Below are 12,041 nucleotides of genomic sequence, written 5' to 3'. Positions count from 1 at the left end.
CTTCTATCAGAGCCTTCTGTCTGTAGGGTCCCTGCAGTATCCCCAGGCCCAGGTCTTACCCTGGGGGGGTCCCCCAGCCTCACGAGTATTTGGGGCCTTGCAGACCTTCCTGAGGGTGACACAAATGTGGGGAAATGAGGATTATTCCCATGGGATGCTTATAAAAGCATGTGCTCTGTGAGGGAATTGAGATTAAAATGCCACAGGCTAAATTTCTTTTGCAGAAGGCGTATTGTCTGTAACCTCGGTTACTGAATCCTGCATTTCCCTTTTAAATACATGGGACATCTTGCTACGTGGAGAAGAATGTGTCTAAAATGAAAGACAGAGCTCACAATGAGGGATTGTTGTGTTGAATGCCCCATTTCTCTGCCCCATCAGTCAGGTGGGAAGGGGTGAGACTCCTTCCTCATTTGGTTTCAATTTCAGATATTTATAGTCTCTGCCTGGGGGGAACAAGGATTTTGCTATTTCAACAAGATGCTTACCAGGTGCAAGTGTATCTTTAAAACTGTCCTTCAATCTGAGTTAGCACAGCTTGACACAGGCAGCCATCAGAATGGGACACAGGGTGGCTCACAAGTTGAGAATAATACAAAAATCTTTAAAAAGTAATATTAGTGTCTTTAGTGCAGTTAGCACTCGTAACGCTGCTATTGGTTATGAGGACAAAGTGATTTGTTTGTTTTTCGCCTTCAGAAGACTCCAGAAGAAAAGAATCTTCATTCTCCCTGAGTCATTGTGACCGAAAGCACCCCTCTATTCACCCCTTACTCACTACTGTAATAATACTTGTAAAAAAAAAAACATGCCCTATGGGGTATCATTTGAAAACTAATACATTGCTCATCAGTAATATCATGGTGAAGTGTGTGTATATATAAGTAATAAACAGGGTCCTTCGGGCAGCAAAAGTGGGAAATGGCAGGAGACAAGGCAAATCTGCATTTCAGTGTGCAAAGGAAAGAAGAAAGAGCATAGGGCACCTCCATCATCAGACTCCATGTTGCCTTCTTTACTGTTTGAATAATCTTTGCTTTGAGGGTAAGCTGCAAAAGAATCCATTTCAAAGAGTGACTGGACTACAAAAGTGAGGGGCAAAAATTCCCCAAGGCATATCTTCCACCTTCCTCCAGCCCCTTCCCCTAAGAAGACAAAGGAACCAGCCCTTTGACTTCGAAAGGAGATCCTAACCTAAGAATTGAGTCAGCCCTTTTGCTGGGACCATCTGGTAAGGATATTGCCTTGAACCAAGTCTAGCTTGTTAAGTTTTAGTTACTAGAAAGTGTTTTATCTTTATTTCTCTTGTAACTATTTCTGACTTTAATACCTTATACTTGTACTCAAAACCTCTCTCTTTGTAGTTAAATAACCTGGTTTTATTTTTAAAATAAAAACTAATCCAGTGTTGTGTTTAAACTGAACTGTTTGGGTAACTCCAGTTAAAGTAGCTGATTGTTGAATATTGACCCCTTGCAGGGAGAACAGACCTTTAATACCTGAATAGCCCAGAACACACATTTTGGGGCAAATCCAGGACTGGGAGTGTGCTGGGGTCACCCTGCAAGTCGTAACCCAGGCTTGTGGAAGCCAGAATGGGACTGGAGTGTTGCTGACAGGCTCTGGGGTCATTGCTGCTGGGCCAGGGCTATTGCTATACAAAGACGCTCAGGGTGAGACCTTCATGCTGTTAGGTTGTTTGAGAGCTGCCCAGGCGGGGAGCTACAATGACAAAGCATTGTGAGGTGCCCAGGGTTATGGGGCAGGCAGTGACACAACCCCTCACTGGTCTGGATTGCACTCCAGAATGTGACAGCCATAATTTCTGGTTTCAGACTGTATAGAGGCCATGGGATTGGAATGAAGTATGTCTGACTCAGTCTTGCACCATTTCTGGTGGATCTGCTGGTAAGGGGATGAGATTTGACTTTAAAAAATCATGAGAGAGAGAGAGAGAGAGAGGAGAAACCTACTTAAGAAATGGAATAATATAACCTAATTCTATGATTCAATTTTGACAGTTATCAATGTTTATTTTTAAGCTTTGTTTAATTTTTATTGATTTAAAATTTCACAGTAGTGAGTAATCATGGGGAGTCAGACAAAAGGGAGATTAGGCAATAATTATTTAACAACAGATGTTGAGATTCAAAAAGTTAAAAGCTTTAATAAACATTAAAACACTGTCAACATCACAGGTCAAACTATACAAAGCAAATATCCTTCTGTCAAACTAATGAAATTCTCAAGCAGCATTTTTCTTACTTTGCCAGTCTGTAAATTTTGATTATTACCGATGGAAATATTTTTCACGAGTTTATATGTTGGTGAAATTGACCTTTACTGACATTTATGGATGAAAAAATCTGACTTGTTCTGAATCCACTGCACTGAATAAGAATGCAATAAAGTCCCTGTGAAATTATGGAAATATTGATTCAGTGGCGCTGAGAGAGCAGCACTGAAGACTTTCAGGATCAATAATATGTCACAGCCTTGATTCAGACTCGTTTTCAAGACACAGCTTTGCTAGGCACAAAAAGACAATTGAAGTCTATGAAAATCAGCTTTGTTCTGCATGTGATCTGTGATTATCAACCTCTACTTCCCTTTGTATATCCAGAAGTAGCAGGAGGGGGAAGAACTTGTGGGTTTTCTTTTTTGTGCTTGGTTGCTGGTATTTACATGAAGAAAAGGAGTACTTGTGGCACCTTAGAGACTAACAAATTTATTAGAGCATAAGCTTTCGTGAGCTACAGCTCACTTCATCGGATGCATTTGGAATGCATCGGATGCATTTGGAAGTGAGCTGTAGCTCACGAAAGCTTATGCTCTAATAAATTTGTTAGTCTCTAAGGTGCCACAAGTACTCCTTTTCTTTTTGCGAATACAGACTAACACGGCTGCTACTCTGAAACCTGGTATTTACATGGTGTCCCACCCAAACTGCCATGTTTACAGTGAAACATCCACTTTGCTGCATTGCAGCTAAGTTTTCTCTGACAGGTTTCATTCTCCTATGCCATCCAAAGCTATACACACTCTTACAAGAAATGGTCCTGAGCTGGAACGAGTGTTTACAGGGACTTTTGTATAACAACAAATTTAAAGTCCATGATGTTTAGTTATTGCAAACACAGCTAGTGTCAAGTGACTCCTCTAGCTGGCCTGAAGCCCATCTGGGTTGGAACTCAGACATCCACATGAAAGCAAATTAGATAATGAATCTGTTCTGTATTCTTTTGGCCCCTCTGCATATACAGACTACTTCTCTACTTGTCATATTCCTGTACGCGCCTGGGCTGTGAGCAATAATATTAACGAGGGGGTTTCAGTTCTTCTGATGAAGAAACAGAAGATATTTTTCGTAGCTGTGTTTGAATAAAAAGCTTTGGCCCACCCCAGGCTCTGCATGAGGGTCTGCAGGGCCCCCATTCTGACTCTGGACCACATAGCAACTGTGCTTCTGAACCTATACAATCAGAAAGACCTTGTAGCCAGAAGTTGCTCTTAGGAAGGATCTTTGCTGCATGTTGACTGCTTTTCTGTTGTGCCTTTTTGCTGCTTCTCCATGAATGACTTCTGTTGCTTTGGCTCAACTTCTGGACCACATCTATCCCAGCTGCCATCAGCAGGATAGGAAAACTTGTGTTCAGTTCACAGTTCTATCCGTATCAAAAAGTGTGAGTCAGTGTGAACCCTAGCAGGAAAGCTGCTCATTGCAGTGTGGGTTGATGGTAATATCAGAGGTATTACAGGTGACAATCATATATTACAATTCAGGTTAAGTACCACATGGCAATGTTAAGATAATAGATATCATTGCTAATACTACTGAAGGGAAACCATATGTTGCCCTTTTAGATGAATGTAAAATATACGGCCACAAATAGCAGCTGCCGGTGTGACGGCTTTAACAGGAGAGAGAACCAGCCCAGGGAGCAGAAGGTTCTGGAAGGATCCATAACTGTTGGAGGCCAACTGTCCATTCATAGACTGTTGAGCGCCGGTAACCTTGTTGCATGGCGTAGGGAAATCGGATTGGCTGGGAAGCCAGCACGTAATCCCTCTCAGCCAATAGGGCCTCAAGGAGGGAGTTTTCTGCCCGGGGAGGAATTCCCAGGGCTTGGTGGTTGCCTCCTAGGAAAGCTGGGGAAGCGGCAGTGATGCCTCTCTCCGGGGGGGAAAGGATAGTGGGGTGGGGGGGGGGATATGTCTCTGGAGGGCTACAGTTCCCTGGGAAGATAGGAAGTTTTGAGAAAGAAATGGGAAAGAGAGAACAGGGTAAGGCCTAGGCCAGGAACAGAAGGATAAATGAGTAGGACCAGGAAAACTAGTTCGTTTATTCATCTATAACTATCATTTTAAACTCACTTTGGCTGAAACAGAGCTCTGAATTTTCCTTTACAAATCCTCCCCATTCCCTCCTTTCTCAATCACTGTGGTCACCATCATTCTGCCTGTCACTCATTCTGTAACCTGGGCATCCTTTTCAACTCGCATCTCTGTATAGATCCTCCCATCCAGGCCATGCCTAAGTCTTGCTGATTTTCTCCAAAACATCTCTGACACAGCCTTTCCTATCCACCCACACAGCTCATCCAGGTCTCCCCATCCCAAGGCTCCATTAATGCAACATCCTTTTCTAGCCTTGCTCATGTCCATTCAGAATGCTGCTGCTGCAGGTCATTTTCCTAGCCTGTCACTTTGACCATGTCATATGAAAACAAAACAGCCAGTCTGGGTCAGACCAAAGGTCCATCTAGCCCAGCATCCTGTCTTCCGATGGTGACCAATGCCAGGTGCCCCAGAGGGAATGAACACAACAGGTAATCATCAATCCCCTGTTGCCCATTCCCAGCTTCTGGCAAACAGCGGCTAGGGACACTGTCCCTGCCCATCCTGGCTAATAGCCATTGATGGACCTATCCTCCCTGAATTTATTTAGTTCTTTTTTGAACCCTGTTATAGTCTTGGCCTTCACAGCATCCTCTGGCAAGAAGTTCCACAGGTTGACTCTGCATTGTGTGAAGAAATACTTCCTTTTGTTTGTTTGAAACCTGCTGCCTATTAATTTCATTTATGATCCCCTAGTTTCTGTGTTATGAGAAGGAGTAAATAACACTTCCTTATTTATTTTCTCCACACCAGTGATGACTTTATAGACCTCAAATGAAAGCTGCTTGTCTGCACTTTCATGTCCCTTTGTGGCCTATCCCCACCCCGCTTGTCATCTCTCAATCAGCCCATGCTGTTAGCCTTCATTGCCCACTTGTTAAATTTTCAGCCACCTTTAGGCTTTCTCACATACTGTCCCTCATGCTTTGGAGAAGCGCCCCATAAGCATCTGCAAAATTATCTTATCCGCCTTCAAAACTCTCCTTTGCCGTGATGACTAAAAAAAAACTTGACAATGATTAGGCCATTGGTATGCTGATAATACTGTCTATCATGCTGACCAATATGGTTTCCTTGGACTTCCTCATCTATCTGTCTCCATCTTTTGTCACTTGGTCTTATACTGAGGCCAGGCCTACACTATCACTTAACTTCAGAATAATTTACGTTGCTCAGGGGTGTGAATAAGACCCTCCCCCCCAAGCAACGTAAATTACACCAACCTAAGCGCTGGTGTGGACAGCTTCTCCCACCACCATACCTACCACCACTCAGTATGCCGATGAGAAAGCGCTCTCCTGTCAGCATACAGCATCTTCTGCAGATGCAGCTGTGCCGATGTAGCGCTTCCAGTGTGGACAAGCGCTCCAATTATAAGCTCCCTGGGGGGTAGAAACTGTTTTTATTCTCTTTGTATAGCACCTAGCACAACAGGGTCCTGGGCCATGAGAAGGACTCCTAGGTGTGTGATGATACAGATAAAAATAATAATTAATAATCAAAGGCCAGAGTTATACAGGGAAAGAGTAGGAAAGGATTTTTTATCAGTGATAGCAGCATCTGGATGCAGGCTTTATATCTTATGTGTTAAATCTGTGTGCCTGCCTGGAGTCTGATCTCTCTGAAAGCCTCGAGTCTGGTAAATGGATAGACATCTGAACAAAGGCCTCCTGTCAGCTGCATTGTTTGTTTAGTGCTAGAAGCATTCGTACAAATGATTGTGCAAAGTGAAAACACAGCAGTATGCACTGGGGTGTGCCTGGTTATAAGACCTCAGCCCCAGGGGAGGCTGGAAGGCATAGCCAGATAGTAACTGGTCAGGCAGCTTAGCAGCATGAATCCTGGTTTTGGTATATTAAATGCTTGGGAGGTCTCTCTTTCATTGACTCGAGAAACGATTGGTGAATTGCTGTTAATTAGTGGGCCATGGATATGAGGTCGTCTTGGATAAGGCTTTAGTTTGTGGTGACACTTGTGCTGAGGTATGTCCGGTATCAGTAGAAATCCGATTCTTTATTGCTTTGGGCAGGAATCCCTTATGTTGAAGTGGTTATTTCATCGCCCGCTTGCCCCAAAACATGGACTAATTTTGGGAGTATCAGCAGGGCTGAGGTATAGGAAGGGGGTGGGGGAAGCTTTAGAATCTGGCTGAGATAGAAGCTGCCTCTTGCAGTCAGGCTCAGTTTGGAGGGTGCAGTTAAAGGACTACAAATATCCCAGCAATGGGACTCTTTTTTTACTTGGGCCCTGGATGGAGCATTTATGGGCTTTCATTGAGCTGTGTAGGGCTGCGGGGACTAGATTCATAGATACTAAGGTCAGAAGGGACCATTCTGATCATCTAGTCCGACCTCCTGCACAATGCAGGCCACAAAATCTCACCCACCCACTCCTATGAAAAACCTCACCCATGTCTGAGCTATTGAAGTCCTTAAATCATGGTTCGAAGACTTCAAGGAGCAGAGAAGCCTCCCTCAAGTCAACCATGCCCCATGCTACAGAGGAAGGCGAAAAACCTCCAGGGCCTCTCCAATCTGCCCTGGAGGAAAATTCCTTCCCGACCCCAAATATGGCAATCAGCTAAACCCTGAGCATATGGGCAAGATTCACCAGCCAGATACCCAGGAAAGAATTTTCTATAGTAACTCAGATCCCATCCATCTAATATCCCATCTCAGGGGATTTGGCCTATTTACCCTGAATATTTAAAGATCAATTACTTACCAAAATCCCATTATCCCATCATACCATCTCCTCCATAAACTTATCGAGTAAAATCTTAAAACCAGATAGATCTTTTGCCCCCACTGCTTCCCTTGGAAGGTTATTCCAAAACTTCACTCCTCTGATGGTTAAAAACCTTCATCTGATTTCAAGTCTAAACTTCCTGGTGGCCAGTTTATACCCATTTGTTCTTGTGTCCACATTGGTGCTGAGCTGAAATAATTCCTCTCCCTCTCCTGTATTTATCCCTCTGATATATTTATAGAGAGCAATCATATCTCCCCTCAACCTTCTTTTAGTTAGGCTAAACAAGCCAAGCTCCTTAAGTCTCCTTTCATAAGACAAGTTTTCCATTCCTCGGATCATCCTAGTAGCCCTTCTCTGTACCTGCTCCAGTTTGAATTCATCCTTTGTAAACATGGGAGACCAGAACTGCACACAGTATTCTAGGTGAGGTCTCACCAGTGCCTTGTATAACGGTACTAAAACCTCCTTATCCCTACTGGAAATGCCTCTCCTGATGCATCCCAAAACCGCATTAGCTTTTTTCACAGCCATATCACATTGGCAGCTCATAGTCATCCTATGATCAACCAATACTCCAAGGTCCGAGATAGATGTCTCGGTACAAGGCCTTTAAATCCAATAACTTGTTCCTGTGCTTTATTGGTGTTTTCCTAAGTCACCACAGCAATACAAACGCCACACTTGAGAAGGGCAATTTGATTACTAAAGGTAATGGGGACCGTTTGGGCTGCTTTAGGAGTACTTTGCAGATGTTCAGATAAAATACTCCCAAATAAAAATGAGGTTTACACACAACCCAAAGTGAAGGCCAAAACTATAACAGGGTCAAAAAAGAATTAGATAAGTTCATGGAGGATGGGTCCATCAATGACTATTAGCCAAGATAGTCAGGAATGCAACTCCATGCTCTGGGTGTCCCTACCCTCTGTTTGCCAGAAGCTGGGAGTGGGAGACGGTATGGATCACTCAGAATTGCCTGTTCTGTTCATTCCCTCTGGGGCACCTGGCATTGGCCACTGTCAGAAGACAGGATACCGGGCCAGATGGACCTTTGGTCTGACCCAGCATGGATGTTCTTCTGTTGAACATTTCAGTTATTAAAACTATCAACCAGTATTGACAGGTTTCAGAGTAGCAGCCGTGTTAGTCTGTATTCGCAAAAAGAAAAGGAGTACTTGTGGCACCTTAGAGACTAACAAATTTATTAGAGCATAAGCTTTCGTGAGCTACAGCTCACTTAGTGAGCTGTAGCTCACGAAAGCTTATGCTCTAATAAATTTGTTAGTCTCTAAGGTGCCACAAGTACTCCTTTTCTTTTAACCAGTATTGAATGACATATCAAAGACTCGTCTTTTTGTTTTTTCTTCAGCATTTATATGTAAATGTATTTTGTTTTACTGCTAAGCTGCTCCTTCGTTACTACTCTCTCAAATATATTTTTCTACAATGCAATGTCTTATCACTATTCCATACTGATATATTTTTGTTTCTTTTTCTGCCATAGTGATTTTTTTAAAAAAAAAATAAAATATTTTCTTTAAAAAAAGATTAAAAATATTCTCTGCAGCTCAGATTCCTGATTCCCTGGCAGTTAACTGTTGAGGCAACTCCCGCACTAGAATGTGAAAACATAATATAGAAAGAGAAAAGCAACTCAGATATTCATTATGAAGGAATTCTAGAAAAGGGTATGACTTTTAACACAGATTCAGGGCAGACATACAGAGAAATCTAGATTCTTGGTGAGTTGTGTCCATTCAAATAAAACCAGTTTTAATACAGTTGAATTCAAGGCCATAGATATAGAACAAAGAATATAGGCCATACCTTAAGAATGGGGGACTGTATCCTGAAAAGCATGGATTCTGATAAGGATTTAGGGGTCATGGTGGACAAGTAACTCAATATGAACTTCCTGTACAATGCTGTGGTGAAAGAGCTAATGCAATCCTTGGATGTATAACAGGGCAGTAATAAGTATGGAGGTGATTTTACCTCTGTCTGTGGCATTGGTGAGACTGATGCTGAAATACTGGCCTGTTCTGGTGTCAGCTTTTGAAAGGTTGAGAAATTGGAGATGGTGCAGAGAAGAGCCACAAAAATTATTCAAAAGCTGGAGACTTAGAGCTTAATTTGTTTATCTTGTTTTTTAAAAAAGATTTAAGAGGTGACTTGATTGTGGTGTGTCAGCACCTTCCTGGGGAGAAAATTCAAGGTACCAAAGGGCTCTTTAATCTAGCAGAGAAAGCCATAACAAGAGCCAACAGTTGTAAGCTAAAGCCAGACGTTTAGAGTAGAAATAAGGCATGCATTTTTAACTGTGAGGCTGATTAACCTGTGGCACAGGCTACCAAGGGAAGTAGTGTATTCTCCATCTCTGGAAGTCTTCAAGACTAGATGACTGTCTAGAAGACACACTGTAATGACACAAGGGCTCAATACATGAGTGAAATTCTACTACTAGAATTGTGCAAGAGCTCAGATTAGATGATTGAATGGTCCCTGCTGCTCTTTGCCATAGATTTCAATGAGGATAGGATCAAGCCAGACTGCCCTAACTCACACCGCCTCTGACTATTCTATATTCCATAATAATTTAAAAACAACTCTGAGCCTAAATATCTTGCAAGCATTCCAAGACTTGTAAAGGGACCATAATGATCATCTAGTCTGACCTCCTGTATAACACAGACCACAGACTTGCCCCACAATAATTCCTAGAGCAGAGCTTGTAAAAAAACAGCCAGTCTTGATTTAAAAATGGCCAATGATGGAGAATCCACCATCACCATTGACAAATTGTTCTAATGGTTAATTACTCTCATTCTTACAGTTACGTTTTATTTCCAATCTGAATTTGTCTCAGATTAGATAGTAGTTGCAACTGAATTTGTTCAGCGTGAGTATATGTTTCTTGGGAAGTAACCAAGATCAGTTGTTGAAGAGATTTTAGTCCCTTTTCCAACCTCAATTGCTATGCTAAAAAAGAGCTGTTTTGGCAACTGTAAACGGGTAGGCAGAAAGCAGCTGCAAGTCAATGAATTCAGTTTATTCACCATTTAAAAAAACAAGAAAACCAGCAGAGGCAGCAGTATTTGATATATGTGTTAACTAGATAAAGAGAGAGGGGAACAGTGGAAGCATTGTACTGATGAGTAACAAAAACACATAATTCCTATGAAATCTCCCAGACACAGCAATGTCAATACTGTTATGGAAATAGCCTTACTTCCATTTAAAACCACTACAAAATTGTGCCATATCTTTCTATAATACTCTTCCATAACACCTTTCTATAGAGATATTTCAGGCCATGGGAACTGGGAACCATTTATTCTGTGAGAACTTCCCAATAGCAGATACATTTTTTTTAAGTTCATTACCTTATAGCTACGGCAATAGGGTTATATTTTACTCTTGTAATTTAAAGTCACTGTCAGCATTCACAACTTTCGAATATTAATTCCTAAACCTCTCCTCTGCTCTATCTCAGCAGGTTAACTGATGTAACCTTTCTGATATGAGATCTGTGTTCGCCAATGTATCCATAACATAATGTGGTGTGGCAGTGAGGTCTATTGGATGGAACACTGGAGTGAGGTGCAGGAGACCTGGGTTCTGTTTCCATCCCTGTCACTGGCCTGCTAGGTGACCTTGGGCAAGTCACTTCACCTCTGTGCTTTGGCTTCCAAATCTGTAACGTGAAGCTAATGACACTTGCTTCCTTTGTACAATGCTTTGTCACCTCCTGCTGGAAACTGCTCTGGAAGTGGAAGGTGGTGGTGTTAGATCCAGAAAGCCCTTTTTTTTAAAAAAGCCTCCTCCTTGCCATGTATAACTTTGGAGCAGGGACTGTCTTTCTTGAGTACCTAGTCGTGGGCATGACTTTAGTGTGCTCCTGTGTCCTATGGAAATACAAATTCATATTACATAATTTCCCCCTGTGATATTCAGATTTGAGAAGTGAATAATTAAACCCCTCCAGCAGTGAAGGTTGTAAGTGAGTTGGGGTCTCTGGTTTGATTTACCTTCCATGGTAGTGAGCTACAACAAAGAAAACAACCCACAGGGGTACCATTCAAAATAAGCTAACAATGTTTTCTGTTGGCAGGTAATCTTTCTCTGGCAACAATTTGGTCAGGAGTCCCTCATAAGGGAGGTGCCACGTACTTGCCAGAGGTTTGGAAGCCAGGCAACTTTTTCAGGCAAGGAGGGTCACAGTGACCTTCATCTCTGCTCCTTTGGTCATGTCCCTGAACAGAGAGACCCTTCCATAGCCATAACTCCAAACCAGGTGCATGCTACAGCTCCAGTGTGGCACCCACTCTTGGACAGAGAGGGGAAAGGCAAACAGTTATTGGCCACTGTTATTTTAGGGAAAAGCCTAGAGAGAACTAAGTTAGGTGGGCTCATCTGAGAAGAAAGGGAGGGTGATCCTTTCACAGCAGGGAAGGATCAATTTTAGCCAAGCTGTCATTTAGGGAAAGGAGATTAACAGGTCAGAAGAGGTTATTTCTCTGACCTGTCCATGGCCAGGAATCTTGACAAGTGGGATGTTACTGACAGAGCAAGGAGAGTGGGGAACGAAAACTCCAGCCATGCCATTCCAGGGTTGGGTGTTGGTCGGGGATAATTTCTGTATAATTATTTTACTATTTGTCTACAACCGTATTGTGGCCATCCCTGGGCACCCTGCCAAAGGCTGTGTTGGCTGATGCCCACCTTATGTAAGGGGGTTTGTTGATGAACTTATTTCATGGGTATGCCCTTCTAGCCTAGGATAGAGCTGCAGGTGCCATGCTTCAGAAAACAAGCTATGATGGCAACCCTAGCCCACATGGACCCAGGTATCTGGTTTTCGACCGGAATGCCCGGTTGAAAAGGGACCCTGT

The sequence above is a fragment of the Dermochelys coriacea genome, chromosome 11 (assembly GCF_009764565.3).
Source record: "Dermochelys coriacea isolate rDerCor1 chromosome 11, rDerCor1.pri.v4, whole genome shotgun sequence".
NCBI lineage: Eukaryota > Metazoa > Chordata > Testudines > Dermochelyidae > Dermochelys > Dermochelys coriacea.
This window is presented reverse-complemented; position numbering follows the sequence as displayed.